This window comes from Alligator mississippiensis, chromosome 2, assembly GCF_030867095.1.
Source record: "Alligator mississippiensis isolate rAllMis1 chromosome 2, rAllMis1, whole genome shotgun sequence".
Taxonomy (NCBI): Eukaryota; Metazoa; Chordata; order Crocodylia; family Alligatoridae; genus Alligator; species Alligator mississippiensis.
The window spans coordinates 230,291,023-230,310,349 of NC_081825.1; the positions used below are offsets into that span (position 1 = coordinate 230,291,023).

The window sequence follows — 19,327 nt, forward strand, 5'->3', positions numbered from 1 at the left end:
ACTGTGCAGTTAAGTGCATGTGTAAATGCATCCTCCAACTCTTTGAATCTTCCATTCTTGGATGCACAGCTTGGGTAGCCCAGCTTCAGTGCAGGGGTGGAGAATATCCTTACACATAATAGCCTATATTTTGGATGGGTAGGACATTCTCAAAAAAGTCCACGATGTGGGTTTGAACGCACCCCAGCTAAGGAGGGTCTAAATATCAGGCCTTCCATTTTCTGGGCAAGTTTTCTAACCATGACACTTGTATACAGAAGGCACAACCACTACTTCAGTATTGTAAAAGAAAAGAGTCCTGTACATTTCTTTCATTGAAGAGTTGTAGGTGCCTACTCAGGAATGGGTTGCAGACTCTTAATCCCAACTGCTCAGAGTCATCTGCTTTGGAACCTTCATTTCAGATGCTTAAACTCCTCAGGAGGATAAGAGTTCAAATACACCTTGTGCGTAGGATTTCCCGTTTCCTGGCTCTAAGTGGCTTTCTGGTCAGTATACTGCTTTTTGGATCACCATTCTGAGGCACTTATCTATTTCCAAGTACACCATAGGGTGCCTTGGTCACTTAACTCTGGAGGCAGGTACTAAAATATTTAGATGGTGTAACATCTAATTTATAGGTACCTACAACCTTTACTGGATCAGGTTCCTATAACTTACCTATTTTTAAATCATTATTAGGGTGTGATGCCCTAGGAAGTCATTGAGTTTTTGAGTCCTAACATACCTCACCATTATTTTACTTCACAGTTAAGAAGAGAGGCTATTAATAGAACAGACACATTATTTCCCAGAATTTCAAAAGCAAAAGTCTATAGCTGAGAGAGAAAAAAGAAAAACTGGATGTTTTGTCGTTTTTTGTTAAATCCTTAAATAGTAAAAGCAGAATGTACTAAAAATACTGAATTAGAAATAGAAGCTTTGTGTTCTCCCTGTAAGACAAGTTTTTTTGAACACCGCAATCTTTTTTTATACATTCATGACCAAAATAGGCCCATTGGTGAGTCTTTAAGGAACTACAATAAAAGTTTACATCACGGGGTTTATATTGAATGCTGAATTTTATTAAGGAGCATTTATTTGCTTGTGTTTAGTTTTACTTCTTTTTTTAAAACATTTATAAAAAAAAAAAGGCATTTGCTTTCTGTGTCATTCAGACTGATTTAAATAGAAAAACTATGCCTCTTCTCCAGTTCACCGGACCTGGAAAATCCTGAAATCAGGTGTCTGCAAGTAAAAAAGCTCTCAGTTCCCCTTTCACAAAAGAGAAGAATACTGACATATTTCAGCACTGTATGTTCCTGACAATTTGTACAGACCCCCTAAGGGGTTTACAGGCAGGGTGAGAAAACCCTTTCACTAAGCAGAGAATTATCATCAGCTGTCTGCCTTCTTTACAGAAATTGCCAGGGAACCCAGCCAGGTGAAGAGAAGTAGTTTTCAGAAGAGCTAAAAGAAGAGTTTGCTTTTATATTTTTAAGTGTTTCCCTTTTTCTCTCTCTCTTTTTTTTTCCTGGCTGCCAAAAGCTGTTTGCCTTTGTATAGGTAAATCTTCTCATTTCAAAATACTGGCACTTTTTCTTCATTTGTTCTAGTCCTGGCCAACTTGCTATAGTTTTTCCTTCTAAGTAGATTTTTAACTTTCATGTTAGCTGTTTTTAGAAGCCCCTAATTATAATAGGTCTTGATTTTGGTTAATTGAAGAAGATACTGTTCTTCTAAGGAGCTCCCAAGCAATATTTTAAGCTATGAAAAGAAAATCCCACGCTGGTTTGTAGATTATATGAACGAGTATATATGATTATGTTTATATGACTAGTATAGTGCATCAAGATCAGAACTGAAAAGTAGCCATTTCGATTTTAACTTGCTGGACTCTGCATTTGACAGTTGCTGTTGAAATACTCTTACACTTTAAAGCTAATAAAATGAAATATCTGAAGACAAAGTGTGTGCAGTCAGAGCTGGGGAAACCAAAACAGAGTTGCTCATTACATTTCTTCAGTAAATACCTAAAGATACTTTAGGAGAGCTTCTGATAAAGCCCAGTTTTCTACTCCATTACAAATTATTTAATGAGAATTAATTATTTACTTAATAATTTATTTAATTATTTTAATGAGTTGCACCTTATAGACCTCTTTCTCTGCTTATAAATTGTTTAATGTCAGTGCAACTCCATTGTGTAAAAGCGGTATAGTAGAGTATAGCTGTTTCATAGGCCTAGATCCACAAGGGAACTGAAGTGCCACATGAGCAACACTTGTCAGCTGACTCCTCCCCCTCCGCCCCCCCAGGGAAATCCTTATTTTGATAACTTCTTATTTTCAGAAAGCAGGGTAGATATGCACCTTTATAGACTGACTAAATAAGATGTATACAGAGAGAACACATGCTATTGTGAGCCCAAGCTCACTTCATCAGATGCTGTGAAAGGATGCACAAAAAGCAGTCTAAGAAGACAGAAATTAGAATACAAAAGACAAGCCTTCCCGCCACTTTTTTTTAAATTAAGGCAATTACATAGAGATCCTTTAAAGCTAGGGTTAATTTATCCTCTTTGAGATAAAAATTACAAGTCTTTGCTCAAGTTTCAGTGGTTTTGCCCAGGTCTGAGAATCCCTTATCCAGAATTCCCATAACTTGTTCAAAGTAACAACTAGACAGCAGAGATCTATTTTAAAGAGGCTCTTAACTGGGGCCCTGGAAGAAATCATGCTTTATTTCTTTCCAGGCCCTATCTGCTATAATGTGAATGCCAAGGGATTGGTGCCCATCTCTCTTTTGCTTCTTTCTTATGGCATGCTGTGAAGTTTTTTATCAGGTGCTTTGTGGCTATGGTATTGAGTAGGGGCTAGGGTGAATACTCCTGTGGGTCCTTTTGGAAAAAGAGTTGCCTACAAATAAATGGAAATGGGTTTGATGGCCTCCAATATGACTTTCAGTTCTATTCTAATCTACTCCCTTGATCGCATTATTGGTACATACAGGGCACATCTACACAAGATGCTTTACTGCACAATAGCGTAGTTCGCTACACAGTAAGCTTGTGCGTGTACACGTGCACATGCTTACTGTGCAATAAACTTTGCTAATCGCAAGTAAATTTGATACCTGCAAATGCAAGTAGCAAATTTACTTTTGATTAGTAATGGCACAGTTATGCTCATGTAGGCACCTGACTGGGAGCAAATCTTCTCCCAGTCAGCCAGCATCCAGGGGGCAGGAGATTGCTCCCTGCCCCTGGGACCAGCCTGCTGCTAGGGTGGGCTTTGCCATCAGAGCCCGGGCAGGGACTCTCAGAGCTGAGCTCCCCAGCCTGTACCCCACCCAACTCCATGCTCATGGAGCTGTGCGGGGAACAAGTTTCCCAGCCTCCACTCTGTAATCATGGAGCAGGGGCTGGGAACTATGCTGGTCAGGTACATGTCCCAGCCTCATGCCCCAACTGGGTAATCTAGGCATGGGGCTGAGGTAGGTCCCAGCCCCACCCACCATCTGCCAGTGCTAGCTGCCCCAGCCATGCATTGGGGCAAGGGGCTGGGACCTACCCCACCCCTGCAGCTCTTTCTAAGTCCCCTGCCCCTGATCAGGGAGCTGAGACCAGGAGCTCCCTGTTGACAGGGCAGGGGGATACGCACCATCCCTGTCCCAGCAGCAAGCAGCCTCCGGGGACAGGGTTTAATGTCCAACCCTGGCCAGTTCCTGGCCTGGTTCTCCCTGCCAGCCCCTGAGCTAGCACCCTGCTGGTGGCAGAGGCCCATTGCAGGGCCCCTGGGAACAGGAGCAATTTGCTACCATTAGCAGCAAATCTGCTCCTGCTTCCCTGCACATGTAGATGCCTGCCCAGGAGCATTTACTCACGAGTAAACTGATCCCAGACTAAATGCATGTATATACGCACCCACAGAAATGGAGAAACTGTGAAATACTGATTCAGTTCCAGATGGCTAACTTCATGAGAGTAGAATCCCATGCTTCAAGGTTTTACAAGTTTTTGCCAGAGGTTAGGACATCTTGCAATAAACTAGGTGGCCTCAGTAATGACTTGTAAATTTTCCTGGTTCTAGTCTGCAACTCCCAAACCCAAATCTTTTTTTTGAAAATTCCTTTGCAAGGGTCTGAGTAAGGAATTGAATTATTGTTTATCTTCTCTTCCATTATTCTTTATTCAATGTTTTCTTCCTTCAATGTGTTGAAGAAATGGAATCAAAAAAAGTCTATGGAAATACTGCTTTCTTCCTCTTGGCCTTGCTACAAGTGTTTGTTTAAATCTCTGACCTGTAACAAGGACAGATCTCTGGAAACTCCCCAGGACTTCAGGTTTTCTCTTTCTCTTCAACCTCCACACATCAGGGTCATTTCATGGGGTAAAGTTTGTGTACTGTGGTATTAGAATGCCTGGTGAAGAGCAAAAGGATGTTTAGAACTAAGATGTGTTCTCATAACTGGAAGACCTTAATCATATGATATAATGCAAGAAGTATTATTGCTCTATCTTCATTTTTTACTTTCTAAGAACACAGTATTTGATCTTTTACCAAATTTCACCTGAAAATTAAGTACAAAGTTTCACAGGGATAACGTGTTCCCTTCACTTCTCTCCAAACTCCATTTTATCCCAGGATTACAACAACAAACTGCACAACACTTTTGAACACTTGCCAGATGTGAGATGTGTTCTGTTTTTATCTCTTTTTCACAAGAGTTTGATAGCCTCACACAAAGGCAAAGCTGCCACAAAGACCAGCATTGCCACGTGAGCCAGAGGATGCATTTCAGAAGCACTTGATTGGTCCATACAGCTAAAGTGTGGAATGTAGCAATTGACTTGTCCCCTCATGAGATTAGATGATGTTACTAACTAGACCTCACTCCATTGTAGGGTGCTCTTGTCAGTCTCTTTCAAAATATTTCAAATGGCAAAATCATGTAAAACTTCCTTTGCAGGATATTACTTACTACATGGGAATGTGAAAAGTACAACACAGAAAATAATTATTGATCCACTTGCAGTAGACTTCTCCTCTCCTATTTTAGTTTCCCCTTTGCCTTAATCCTTTTCTAATTACATGAGTTAGACAGTTGGCAAGCTGAGACTGCCATTTTTCTGATGAACTACATTTTATTACTTCATCTTTCACTCCACTGCCACTTTACATGTTCGTTTTGCCAGACCGTTGCATCCTGTCTGTTGGTCCTATAGATTAGCACAATAGGCTTCTGTTCTTTGCTAGGGGGTTCCTTGGCACTGCCATAAAACAAGTAATGAATAAGAATAGTAATATGATATAGTTTTTTCTAAAAGATTTTATGTAGAGCAGTGAGTTTCAACCTGTTAAAACTCAAAGCACTCCACCATAATTCCGAATTTAGTGCCTCCCCGCGCATTTCAGAATGTTATACAAAATAAGTAGTGATGTGCTTATGAATGGGCTTCTTTTTTTCTGAAATCCCTTTACCTTAAATTAGATCTCTTTTAAAAAATCTTTTAGATATTTTTTAAATTAAGAAAATGAAAACAATTTGTACTTGTCATTGAACCTCATGAGATTTCTTTTGGCCTAATCCTCCAATTTTTCTAGGTCTCTCTGAATCCAGCATATCTACTATTCCCCCCAGCTTGGTGTCATTTGCAAACTTGCTGTGAGTGCACTCTATACCATCTTCCAGATCATTGATAAGGATATTGAACCAATAGATTACAGTCTTTACTTCCTTTCAGAGGGGTGTGGTGAAAAGGAATGTCCAGCCAGGGACAAGTGTGAGCCTTTGCTTATCTGCTTAGTTTTTCTACTTACCTCCTAACATCTCATGGTACCTTTCAAAAGATCTGGTGGCACTCCAGAGTGCCCCACCCCCCGGGTTGAGAATCACTGGACTACATGGTGGGAACCATGATTTGCAGCACATTTGTGAGGTACTGTAACTTCCTTTCTTTACCAACAGAGCAGTTGCTACCTTCTGTTTGGCACCAGCAGTCTCACACTAACAATTCAGGAACAGAGACACTCACTGCAAGGCCCCAAGCAAAGCCTCTTTTCCTGCAGATTGGATGCAGGAGCTGGCACCTAGAGACTGCTTGGGAAGCTGGAGGCAATGGGTGCACACTTGGCCTGAGGGAAGAGGCAGAGAATAGATTATGGGAGCTGTCCAGCACCCCAGTGAGGATGCAGCCCCAAGCACTGGCTCCACACCTGCTCCCAGCCCTACACTGTAGCCCTGAGCCTCTGTGCCTGCCTCCTACTCACTCTGGGGCTCCCGCTTCTCCCTACACTGCTTGCAAGTAACTGCAACTCATTCTCTACGCAACATGTCCTCCCCGGACTGCTCCATGGTCAGCTAGCTTCTCCCTACTGTGAGCAGCGTCACAAGACCCCAGTGCAAGAAAGTGACAGGTCACATCAAGCCACTTCCAGGAGAATGCACACACCCTGCAGCACCCTTAAAAGCATGTTGCAGCATCCCAGAGTGCCATAGTATCCTGGTTCAGTATCACTGCTATAGAGGGAAAGGAGAAACCTGTTAAGGCGTGCTGTGGCTGAATTTTACAAATATATTGCCACCTTGCTTCCTTGTAGGGGGAAGTTATTAGTGCTAGTATCTTTAATATTTCTATGGCAGGATGGGTGTTGTAGAATGACAGCAGAGAACAAATACTAAAGAAAATTACTAATTTGCCCATAAAAAAGCACCGTCCAAAAACCACCATTCATAGCTCAAGTAAAAAATTTAACAATATGCAGACCACAGTGTAAGTGAATAAAGTAAAGGCACCTGGAGAGGGTAACTGAATGCCCTGTGGACACAGAGAACCTTTAGCCTTGGAGAGACTTCCACCTTGCTGCAGCTAAATTGTATACATTTCTTGAGCCTGGTTCTTCGTGGATAATAGTCAGAGTTAAAAAGAACATCTTGCTGGCTAATTTGTACCAACATTGCATTTTTGTTTTACACTGGTGACATTTTTCTATTCTTTCTTATCTTAGCAACACCCAAGTTCTCATATTTTAGAAGTGTTTCTACAAAAGCCTTAAAATCCATTGTCATGCAATGATGAGATACAGACATTCGTGAACCTGCAGGCACTCTCAATGTGTGGGTCCTAAGGAGAACTTAGAACATAATTATCTTCATTTAGTATTGATTTATTTTTATTTCTTTATGAACTTTATGTTTTCAAAACAAATTCATCTTGCTTCTGTATGTTGAGCTATAATAGGTTGCATTACAGAAACTTTTGATCATAGAAGACCAGGCTAGTATCTTAGCAGATAGAATCTACCTGACACAGGACAAAGGATCTCTTGAGTATCTAGCACAGTGGCATTATTACTTCTCTATCTATACTGGGACTACTGTTCTTGATATTTGCCGAGACATTATGTTTACTTTTTTAAGCCATCATGTTTGTGACTCATAATCATCCTTGGACTGACTACTACAACAAGGTTTTTTCCTTCTGCAACTTTTCCAACTGATGAGCTCCCAGCATGTAGTGTAAATTATTGTTAATCCCTAAGGGCATGACTTTGTACTACTACATCTCTCAATTTATATAGATCCAATACTCAGGGTCATTTAGTGCCTCCTGCATGATACTTCAGTAGTCTTATTTATTAACAATGCCTCATACCTTTGTCTTTTCAGCAAATTTAATTAGCACACTTCAGTTTTTTGTACCAGGGTCATTAATGGAAATATTTTATAAAATCAGTTCCAGGATCAATCCTTGTGGAAATCCATTATCTACCTTTAATCCAAAAACTCCCTTTCTGGCGCAGTCCCCTGTTATCTCTCCTTTAGTGATTTCCTTGCCCATTTACAATTCTTTCACTAATTCTCATCTGAATTTTTGTTGTCTTAAAAAAAAAAAAAAGTTATCAAAGATTGCCATTAGCCATCCTGCCTTTGCTCATTATCCTTAACGTCTTTCTTGAAAACATAACTAAAAATATTCATTCTGTTTCTGGACCTTACTTAGACTGACTTCACTTCTTTCCTTGTTCTCTTTTTGGTTAGATGACTAAAGGTCCTCTTACACTTTATTTTTAATGTCCATTGCAAGGTCTAACTCAGCTTGATTTTTGGCAAGTCTCACATTGTCCCAAAATCAAATCTAACCATTTATAGTTAAGTGACTCATCTACTTTATTATAGAACAGGATAATATAGATGACATTCATAAACTCCCAAGGCTATAATAGTCACTTATTTCCTTAAAAATAAATGCTGAATCTTACCCATATATACTCTGTACCCCAAATGTATGTCTAGACATCTATGTCTTCTTTGTGGAGCATCTGGGACACCCGAAAGGAAATTTGGGGGTTTCAACAAGGTTCTAAATACTCTTAGAAAATGCCTTTCAGATTAACTCTGGGAACTGTGTTGCAGTCCATGATATACCAGAACTCATTTATATTATAAAATCAAAATGACCAGTAAGCACTGCCATTCATTAATCAGAAACCTGAGGTGTTGGAAAGGGCTACTAGATTGATTGTGTAGAATGTTAGCAATGAATTTAAGGTTAGCTGTTTAATTTCTGAATACATTTTTTCATTCAATTAAATACACCTTTTAGACAGGTATTTTCTTAGTCCTCCAGTCCCTATCAGGTTTTCTTCCATCCTTATGACAAAAGCCCACCATTTTGTTCATTCACTTAAGATTTGGATTGCATTGCTCCAGCTCCTTGTATTCCAGGCCAGCCGTGAGTATTTGACATTATCTGCTTGAAGTGCTTTGACTGCATTTAAGGACATTCTTATTTAGTTTTGCCACTTTCTGTTAAATAGAATATCGATCCAAAGCTTGTTCTCTTCTGTAGTTCTGTGTAGATGACAAGAAAATGGAAAATGAACTGCAGAGCTACAGGGAATTGTCTTATTTTGAACACTAGTTGTCAATCTAACAGTTTTGTATGACTGTCCCTTGAAGGCATTTTGTAAGAAAATAGCATTTAAATTCCTCTGCATTGTGTGCCTACAAGATTGACCAAGACCAAACAAACCATGACACAGCCCTGATGCCTTTGTCAGCTATGGGTTTATATGAATATGTTTCCAAAAATGTCAAGGTAAATACAGGTATAATGATATATTTAGCTGATTAATATCAATACAATTAAAGTGCTAAAGATCTATGTTTATAACACTGAAAAAATATCCCTTAACATCTGAACTTCTTTCTTTTTTGTTATAATGCTGGGTTGTTATAGTTAAATCAAATATATACAACTTACATTTTGCTTGTCTATTTAATTAATTTTTGAATTGGCAAAATGAAAATTACCCCCTCAGATTAGACATTCTTGAAAAGTTACTTGAACAGGTTGGAGTCACATTTTTGCACATGAATCTGCCTTTTTTCAAATTTAAGTGGTGGGAAGATGTTATTTAGTTGTTTCTGAACCATTTACCTGGCATTAAAAAGTATGCTTTCTCAAGAGTTTCTCTGTTTCAGATATAGTTATGACTCAAAACTTTAATACAATTATTAGGAATATCTTCTAGACTATTTTCTTACACATTTTTTTTTCAATTCTTTTTCCCTTCTGGGAAAATCTTTCCTTAATTTTCTTGAGTGTATCTGAGACACTCACTGTTTGTTTGTTAGAGAAACATCCCTTAACTGTGATACCTGCTTGTTCCCATTTATGGTTTAGTAATCTCAGTTCAGTGTATCAAAATGAAAAGAGAAATTGCTTAGAATGGTAAAAGGGGATTTGACAAAGACCAGTGGGATGAATGCAAGGGTAGGAAATTTGGAAAAGATTTCCAATTTTGCGGTTTAATTATAGCATGTAATATAGGTACATTGTAGGAATGGTCTGATAAGCCTAAGGAAGGCTTGAAGGTGAAAAAGGAACTTTACAGAACATAACAGCCAAAGTAAATGATGAAGGTTGTCAGATCCCTGAATTTTGGTGATATTACTACTTGTCAGTAATCCTTCCTAGCATCAGGTTTAGTGAAAACTTTTAATCCCTATATGGCATGGAAAATACAAATGACAGGTATATGTGATACACTCTAACCAAAGTTTTATTTATTTCTCTTAGGTTTATAAATCTAATCTCTTCAAGTCTCCTTTTTTGGCACAGTCAGCATACATATTCTTTTCCCTCATGCACTTCCTCAGAAGTTCTGACTTCTTGCACCTTACCCAGTTTCTAATTCACCACTTCTGTAAGGGCATATGAAGCGTGTTACATGCTTCAGGCTATTCTTGTGTCTTTGCCACATAGCCCATATCTAAACTGCAGATTTGCTGTGCCTACCATCAGTGCCCACAGGCACACTACGCTGTTCCCTACAGATAATCTCCTAAACTGTAATATTGTAACCACTTCTGAACCATATCAAGAGCAGCACCACTAATTAGCCCATCTTTGACACCCTGTTGCAGATACTGCACTCTCTCTGGTGTGGGAGGTAGCCTGGGTGGAACAGTGCAGCCTGTTTAAGGATGCCACTGCCAAGCACAGAAACCCTACAGTCTAGATATGGCCATACCATAACTTTGTGACATCATCTGTTAATGTACCTCAGGCCTTTGAATAAAGAATAATTCCTGGACAAGTTTGTTGAACAGGTTTCTGGAATTCACCATTTAGTTCATCCCATGTCCATTCCAGAATATTTATAAATCACAACTGGTTTTCCAGGTTAATTAAGGGTCACTGAACACTTCAATGGCATGTGGTAGCATACACATTGTAGGCTAAATTCCTTGGTCCACAGAGAGTCATAAAAAAAACTTTTAAAAGACCAGAGAGCTAACAGAGAATCTCATTTGCATAGAGAAACTTACTGATAGCAGACAGCTGGCAAAGCCACCTGTGCCTCAGGAGGCTTTAAGAGCAGGGCCTGGGTAGGGTGGGAGCATGTTGGAGTGCATTTTTTCCCATGAACCTTTCATCTTTGATGCAATTTAGTTTGTCTCCTGTTGCTGGACTTCTACCAGGGACTGGTGTCATAGGCTAAGTACAGACAGTCAAAAGGCCTAAGGCTGAATCAATTCAGTCTTCACAGGTTAGTCTAAACTGCATAGATGGAGCTGATAAGCAAGTGAGCTGACAGTAACTTTTGACTCTGGAAATGCAGCCACATGCCTGAAGTGGCCCAGGCCAGAAGTCAGGGGACTCTAGAGTGCACCTCCCTGCTCAGCTGAATCACACACCTTGGGCCAAGGCTAACTTGCCCACCCTGTGAAGGCGGGGATTTGCAGGGGAGGTACAAAGGATCCTGGGATGCTAGGAGACTATGAGTTAACTTGAATCTGGAGGGGATCTGGGACAGAAATTCAATAAACTGATTTAACCTAAATCAGGTAAATCTGATACCACATCCATCTACGTTTATCTTAAACTGGTTTCAGCCATGTTGAAAGTGGTTTATGTGCACTGAACTTCTATTGTGTTACAGATTTGAACCAGTTTCTGACCCCTTATACCAGTTTATGTGCAACTTCTGTCCCTAGCTGTAAGGTCCAGGAGCCACAACTTGCTTCTGTGGTCAGCACTGTTCATTATGTCCTCACTGAGCCAGGAAATATTGGAGCATCAGAACCTAAACAAGCTATTCTGAGCTCTGAGATGTCTTGTACAGTGAATTATTGTTTCTCTGACCATAGGTAAATACTATTTGATACAGGGTGATATGTTTGGTCTTTTATGTACACACGCACGCACACACGCACACACACACTTCAAATTGACCAAAATCACAAGATATTGCTAGTTCACTCAATGTATTGCAAATGATTCAGTGGGATCATCAACTATTTGCATTCTCCCTTTGAATTTGCACTATTCAAATATGATATTTTAGTGTTGACTAAAATATTTTAGTCAACACTAAAATATTAGCTAAGGGTGCTTTTTGACTCTTGAAACATACTTTCATTCTCTGTTAATATAAGGAAATCTTTTGTATATAATACAGTTGCTCACTTCAATGTATCCACATCATACAGTCCTCCAGCAATATCACAGAAAAAGAAAGAGTTTGCCCACATTTTGCATACTGATCTGGGTAAAATCTGGCTAAATGCTCCTTGTGGTGGTGTTCACCAAATTGCAATAAGGAGATCCAGCCCCTGACCTCCCAAGATTTTTAAGTTTTTGGGGTATGAACAGCCCAAGTACTGCCTCCTTGTCTCTAGACTTGCCCTCCATTTAGCAGTCTCTCCTAAGACCCAGAACTGAGTCCAGTTTCAGACTCCCCCCAGAGCTTAAAACAACCACTTTCTCAGCATTCTAATCTTCAGGCAGCAGATCATATGTGAGCAAATATGCACTTCCCAGAGTTTCTAAACATACCATCTTTTTTATTTACAGGATAAAACACACAAGGAGTTATAGCAGCAGTTTCTGATCTTTTTTCCAGCCTCAATCCCACCTACTAGGGCTGTGCGAAACAGCACCGTTCCACTTCAACTTCCATTTCAACATTTCAATGAAACAGTGTTTTGTTTTGAGTTTTGTTTCATTTCAAAAGCACTGTTCCGTTTCGTTTGGTCAAAACTGTTTTGCTGTTTTGACGTTTCACCCATAAGTTATAATAGGGAAGCACGAAACTGCCTATAACTTTGTCATTTCTTGCCTGATTCTTGATGAAACTTGCAGGGATGAAGGGCATGAAGCCTTCTGAGGGCGTGAAGCCTTCCAAGTTTCAAGGAGGTAGGTGCAGAGGTTTCTGGGAAACTGCACCTCAAGGTGTTGAGAAGCAAAAGTCCCGTCACTTGCCGGAAGTTGCAGCCTCCTGTGATCCTGCAGACAGATCTGGGGGCCCGCACCACCAGGAGGGATGCGGGGCTGCATGGGGGTGTGTGCCTCCAATCTCCCTGCCAGATCACAGGAGGCTGCTGCTGCCACCTGGGACAAGCGCTGGGCACAGCCCGCACCCAGTGCCAAAAAGGCCAGAGGCCACACCCGCAGGAGGAGTCCGGCACAGCCCCATAACCCTTCAATCTGCCTGCCGCATGACAGGAGACTACTGCTGCCAGCTGGGACTGGCGCTGGGTGCAGCCTGTGCTGAACACCAGGAAGACTGGTGCTGCTGCTGGCCCCAGCCAGCAGCGACAACATGCTGTCATCCAGTGCACAGAACCAGGGGCCCACACCTGTGGGAGAACTAGGGGCTGTGCCAGAATCCTCCTGGGGGGCATGGCCCTCAGATCTGCACCAGATGACAGGAAGCTGCTGCTGCTGCTGGCTGGGACCGGTGCCGAAGCCAAGTAAGCCCAGCTTCGAAACGCGAAACATTTCAAAACTTTCAAAACATTTTAAGTGCCCTTGTTTCATTTTGAAGCTGTTTTGAAGGCTTTTGTTTTGTTTTGATTTAGCTGTTTTGAGCTCAAAATGCATCAAAACAGCTTTGAAATGAAACACCTGGCGAAATTTCGCACAGCCCTATCACCTACAGTGCAATAATTTTATATAATCCTGTACACGTACTGCTGTTTGTGTACCTACAGTTAACAGCTGCTCTACCCTAGTGACCTGTGCATGCTCTTACTCTGTGGTAAATTAAAATCTGGACAGGTAACCCCTAAACAAAACACAGCTTATCTTTTACTTACTACAGAATGGGAGCAGAGACCTATAGACACGCATGCACCTATACGCATGCCCAACACCTGCTCCACCACATTCAAATTAGAACACATCAGAGTAAACTCAGTTAATCGAGTCTGCTGGAGTGTGCTAATTAGCACTCTCCAGTAGCCTCAGCATCATGTGTAGTCAATGTCCCCGTGCTTCAAAATGGTGGCAGGGGTGCTTTAACTAAAGTTCATTAAACATGTAAAAATGCTCACATTACCAAGGAGTAGTTGATATATGGTAAGTCTCTTTCCCCTTTTAACTGTGAGCACATGAATTGTTTATGTGTCTCTAGTTACTCTGTATTAAGTGCAAGTGAAACTGAAGCAATTCAACCCTGTCTCATTTAGAAGAAATCTGCCCTGGTTTTCATCTCCCCACAGGGCAAGTGAGAGTCTGTGGACAGTTTCTCTGGAGCAGGTGACATATGGTACATCTCCATCCCCTGGTAATTCAGGCATATGTCCCATGACCTCCATCAATGGGAGTGAGGACTTACTAGAACAACCATGTAGGGTTGGCAAGCTGGTCAATAGAGTGGTCAAATATTGACAATTTTACAAAAAAATTACATTTTTTATAATTTTCTTGACAGAAATATGATTTTTTAAATTGTTGTTGACATATTACTTGATGGAAAAGTTGTCTTTTTTCTGTTTACTATTTGGACCTATTGGTAGTTGTTTACAATTTTTTACCAATATTTGACAGGTGAATTGACCAAATTTTATTTGATCTGTCAAATATCCAACCCTACAACCATAAGTGTCCGCATGTACATAATTAATAACCTGATCTGCAGTACTTTTCATTTTTCTGCTCTTACACCATCATGAGAGCTACACAAAGATTGTTTATCCCTGAGTCTAAGACCACTAAATTGCTTTGGTTCAGCTTTCACTTATCACAAGGTAACTGCAGGAACAGGAACAGTTCAGCAGAGCAGCTGAGGCACAATAAAGCTGCGCCTCCCAGTAATTGCAGGCACACAGAGAATTACAGCCTTGATGGAATTAGCAGCTTCATGGAATTTACGATTCCACTATTCTATTTGTTGTGACCCCACTTCCGTGAGACCCCATGTTTGGGAACTGCTGGATTATAGGCCATTAGAAAACAACAAATCCACCAAATGCAATGCTCTTCAGTCTAGCTCATGCCCCCATGGGTCTGTCTGTATTTAGGAAGGCATGGTTTCCTTTTGTCTCATTGAGCAGCTCTCCCTCAACTTGAGCTTCTGAAATGCCTTACAGCAGGGCTTTTCAACCGGGGGTACACATACCCCTGGGGGTACTTTGGAAGGCCCCAGGGGGTATGCAGTAGTGGCAAAGAGAAGCCTCTGGCACTTCCGGGTTTGCTGCCACGTGCTGTGCCAGGAACCGCCCCCACCCCCCACCCCGCCCCACCTCTCATCAACTGGCTGCTGTCCCCTGCCCCCCAACTCATTGATTGGCCGCTGGGGGACTCCCTGCCTCTCAACCAGCTGCCAGGGGTACCCTGACCAAAAAGGTTGAAAACTCCTGTCTTACAGGATCAAATACCTCAGCTCCTGCCAATTTATAATGTTCTTATCCCTTCAACAATTGATTCCTTGATTAGCCCACAATATGTAAAGACAGATTACTGGTAAGTGACGTAATTGTCAAGGCAAACTTTACTCTGACAACCCATTTCTCTTTGATTAAAGCCAGCTTCTTGTCTCAAGTGTTTGTATCCAAACAGAGGACTATTCTTTTTAACGGCTTTCTGTTGCTAGATCTGTGCTACTATCATATGAAATATCAGACCAATAGAGAAGTAAAAAATGAAGATGCTCTCTATATCCAAATTGAGACAAAAGGAGCTCACTTTGTCAGACAGGGCCCTGGAATAAAGATTGAGCATGCCTGCCTCTTCTCAAAAGAATCACTTTATTGGAAAGCTAACAAGTTCAAGTAGTATTCAGACCAGACGATGTAAACACAAAAGCATACTCACGTTTGGGTGTAGGCTGGACCCTGGGATCTCCGAGCTCTTGTTTGTTGTTCAGTTCCCCCAACAACACAGGTCCATTATTCCCCAAACTCCCCAGGTTTACAACCAGAGATGCACAGTCATTAATCGTATACATTTATCCACACTTTGATGAGATGTATTCAAATTTCTTTGTTTTGCTGAAGCTTTTGGAACTGGATTAAACCAGTTTTCTTGTGGATGTAGATTTATGTTCTTGTGAATGTTACACTTCTGGAAGGACCGGTTCCTTATCACCTTCCTTCACCAAGGTGGAATATTAAGTGCCACAAGTTTATTTTCATTAAATTATTTATGGTTGTCATTGGCAAGGCTGCTCTGTTTTTTTTGCAACCTATCTAGGACACCTAATACAAATACATCTATTAAAACTACATTTAATACATTTGGTTACATCTATTATTTCTATTAACATGTATAAACTGTGATATAGTTGTAAATTTGGATTATCTAATGTAAGGCCTTGTGCTCTGTTTAATCTGATCTGATTCATCTGGGCATGTTAATTGCTTTCTTTTCTTTGCTGACCAAGCTAATTGCCTGCAAAGGTTCACATTGCATTCACTCAGAAACAGGCTTTTGGGGCCTTCTGCTTTTAGCCCCACTTCTGCAATTTGGCCCAGAATTTCTGTTATTTAATTATACATTTATAGCAACAACATAATGGAAGATATGTACAAGGTGGAGACACATGTGCCAAAGCCCCTAATGTGTTTCTTACAAAGGGCTACACATTCAAAATGGAATTGGGACGTTGTAAAGAAACACACAGAAAGTTCATGTGACAAAGCACAAACTTTGAGGGGCCAAAATCTGGGATATAGTCCCAGGGTCTGGACAAAAATACACTTGTAGCTGCTTCAGAAAGTGAGGGGAAACTACAGAGTATTTTAGCATCTCAGCAGTACTCTGGTGCCAAAAAACATTTTGGAGTGTCCAAATTCAGGAAAAAAACAGTCATTTGAGGAGATACCATGGCACAGACCTAGCAGAAAAGTACAGATAGTTGGTCACTTTACATAACCTCAGACAATTCATACTTTGTATAGAGAAATTCCCCTAAAGTCATCACAACTGCATGCAGATGAGCAGCACTGAATTTGAAAGATTCGGTTAATGATGTTATGGTTTGCTAACATTCTCAAATATCCTCACTATATTGCTCTCTTATTGCCAAATTGCTGTGTCCTCAAAGAAGCAGAGAGTCTAAGGTTCAATAAAGCATGATTATCTAACTGTTACTGTCAGCAACATAATGAATGAGAATAGATCCCTAAACTCCACAGCTGAGATTTTCAGTCACATGGGGTTTTGGATGCCCAGTTCCTTTTAATTATAATCATAAATAGGTGTCCAAATAACACTGGGGGCTTTGAAAATCTTGACCTATATATGTCCATGCATATATCTAAACTGTACAGTGAAGTATCATTTAGAGAGAGCACTCAAGCTAGCTCATTTAGATCTACAGGGTAGATTTTCACCTTATCGACTAACCAAACTATCATAGAATCATTGAGAGATAGGCCTTGAAGGGACCTTCAGATGTCATCTAGTCCCACACCCTGCTTGAGACAATCATGCCTATCCAAACCATTCTATTAGCAAAAGAGTAACCTCTTGTCTAACCTCACTTCATCAGATGCTTCAGCCCATTAAAGCATGTGCTAATACAAATCTACCCTGCCTTCTACTTGACTTCAGACTAACGTGGCTAACAATGTCTCTGCTCATTTAGATCTAGTCTTTTATCTCTGTCTTGCACTTCACTGGGCTCATCTACACATGAATTTGGTCTGGGACCAGTTTACTCATGAGTAAACTTCTGTGGATTAAGCACTCCCAGGTAGGCATCTGTACATGCAGGGACTAGGCAGCAGATTTGCTGCTTTTAGCACCAAACTTCCTGCAGTCTTGCAATGGGTCCCTGCAGCCACCAGGAGGAGCTCAAGGCTCCGGCTGCAACTTCTAGCAGTTGGCAGCCATCTTCAAAAGGCAGTCCCGCTCTCTGCTTTCTGTCCAGCCACTTCCCTGGCCAGGAGCAGCATGCCCACGACAGAGATATCACGCAGCAGCTCTCTCCTTGCCCACTCTGCCTCCCCACACTATGGCTGCTCCAACCTGTGTCCCTGGCAGTGATGACCAGCATCCCAGGCTCCTTCTGGCTGCTATATTGGCCCTGCTGGCTCACCACACTGACCACCCCCTGGCCATCTGGGCCCTCATAGTTCCCCTACATGCAGACCACCTGCCTGGCTGCAGCACACCATCTCAGTGCTGCCACCTCCATTGCACAGCTGCCACTGGCAGGGATGCCAAAAATAGGCTTCTGGATGCCACCACTGGATCCACCATCACCCTCCTGGGCCTACAACCCCACCACCTCTGGGCTCTTCCCGAGCCATCCAGGCCTGGTGACCGCACATCATCCAGCACACCTGGGACAATGAGCAGTGGCTGAAGGTGTTCTCCATGACCTGGGTCTGCTTCTGGAGCCTCCTCAAACAGCTCTGGCCTCATCTGGAGTGGCAGGATACTGCCATGTGGCCATCCCTCCCTGCAGAAACCTGGCTGGCCCTCATCCTGCTCAAGCTGGCCATGCCCACTAGCATCTTCTATGTTGGCCACCAGGGAGGCCATCCTGGAGGTTTACCTGCCAGGATGTGCTGAGGCCACCATGCTTTCCTGCCAAGTGTGGCCTCTCCCCTGTGTGCAGCTGCAGGACCTGCAGAGCCATAAGAAAGAAGCTGTTTGTGAGAGTTTGCAATATTTCTCAGATAAGATGCTCTGTACTAGGCGCCATGCACTGCATGGCCTCAGATAGATGTATCGGGCATTCACAGGTGCCCAGGGACCATGGTAAATTGGCCAGGTAGGCCCAGGCTTAGGCACCCATCAGCCAAACACCCCATCCCCACTTACTCCCAGCGCAGGACAGGCTAGGCTCCTGGCGGCACCTGGTACTGCGGATCCAGACCCTACTCCCCCCAGTCTTCTCCTGCAGGCCAACCACTTTCCTGTGCTGCCACCCAGCCCATGGCAGCCAGGCTCGGGTGGGCACGGGGCTCCTGCATGACTGGAATGAGGACCTGCCCAAGCCCCTGCCCTCCCTGCAGGGGGCCTCTCCAGGGAGGTGCCCTGGGGCCAGCCCCCTGGTGTGCCAGCACTGCTCACCGAGTGTGACCCTGCTACTCATGTTGTAGGTAGTGTATGAGGAGCTGTTTGTGTGGCCTGAAGGGTGCCCAACCCACTACGCCCTGCTAGTGATTGCCATGGTGTCCTGGGTGCACCTGTACACCTGGCATGGGACCCTGAGCTTCAACAATGCAGGGAGCATGCCTGGGCTGCCCCGCAACCTCCACCACTGCTTGGAGGGCTACCTGTGGCTGCACTTCATGTTCCTGCCCCCCACAGCCAAGGAAGACATCTCCACCAGCATGGATATATGATTCTGTGACACATTCCTTGTCCCATAGCCACAAAGCACCCTATAAGAGTTTTATTATGTTTTATCTAGGAAACTCAGTGTAAAAAAGCAGCTTCTTTGCTGCACTGTCAATGTAGACCAATATATTAAATAAACTGATCTATAAGGGTTCATTCAGATTCTCTTCTCTGTTGTGTTAACAGAGGATTTATCCGTGTGTAATATTTACATGATAAATTCTAGACCTGTGTGATAAATTACATCTATCTTCTCTC

General features: G+C 42.1%; 1 protein-coding gene and 1 long non-coding RNA gene across 16 annotated transcripts in view; one reads left to right on the forward strand and one right to left on the reverse strand.

The window, feature by feature from the left end:
• The window catches only part of GPHN (gephyrin), a 631,726-nt gene that overhangs the window by 452,747 nt on the left and 159,652 nt on the right, over positions 1-19,327 (forward strand). The gene's annotated exons all lie outside the window — the stretch shown is intronic.
• On the reverse strand, positions 8,516-15,839 carry LOC109280499 (uncharacterized). The gene is made up of 2 exons (XR_002086843.2): positions 15,590-15,839; positions 8,516-8,835 (listed from the first exon to the last, which is right to left on the reverse strand). It is a non-coding gene; the product is annotated as an uncharacterized LOC109280499 (long non-coding RNA).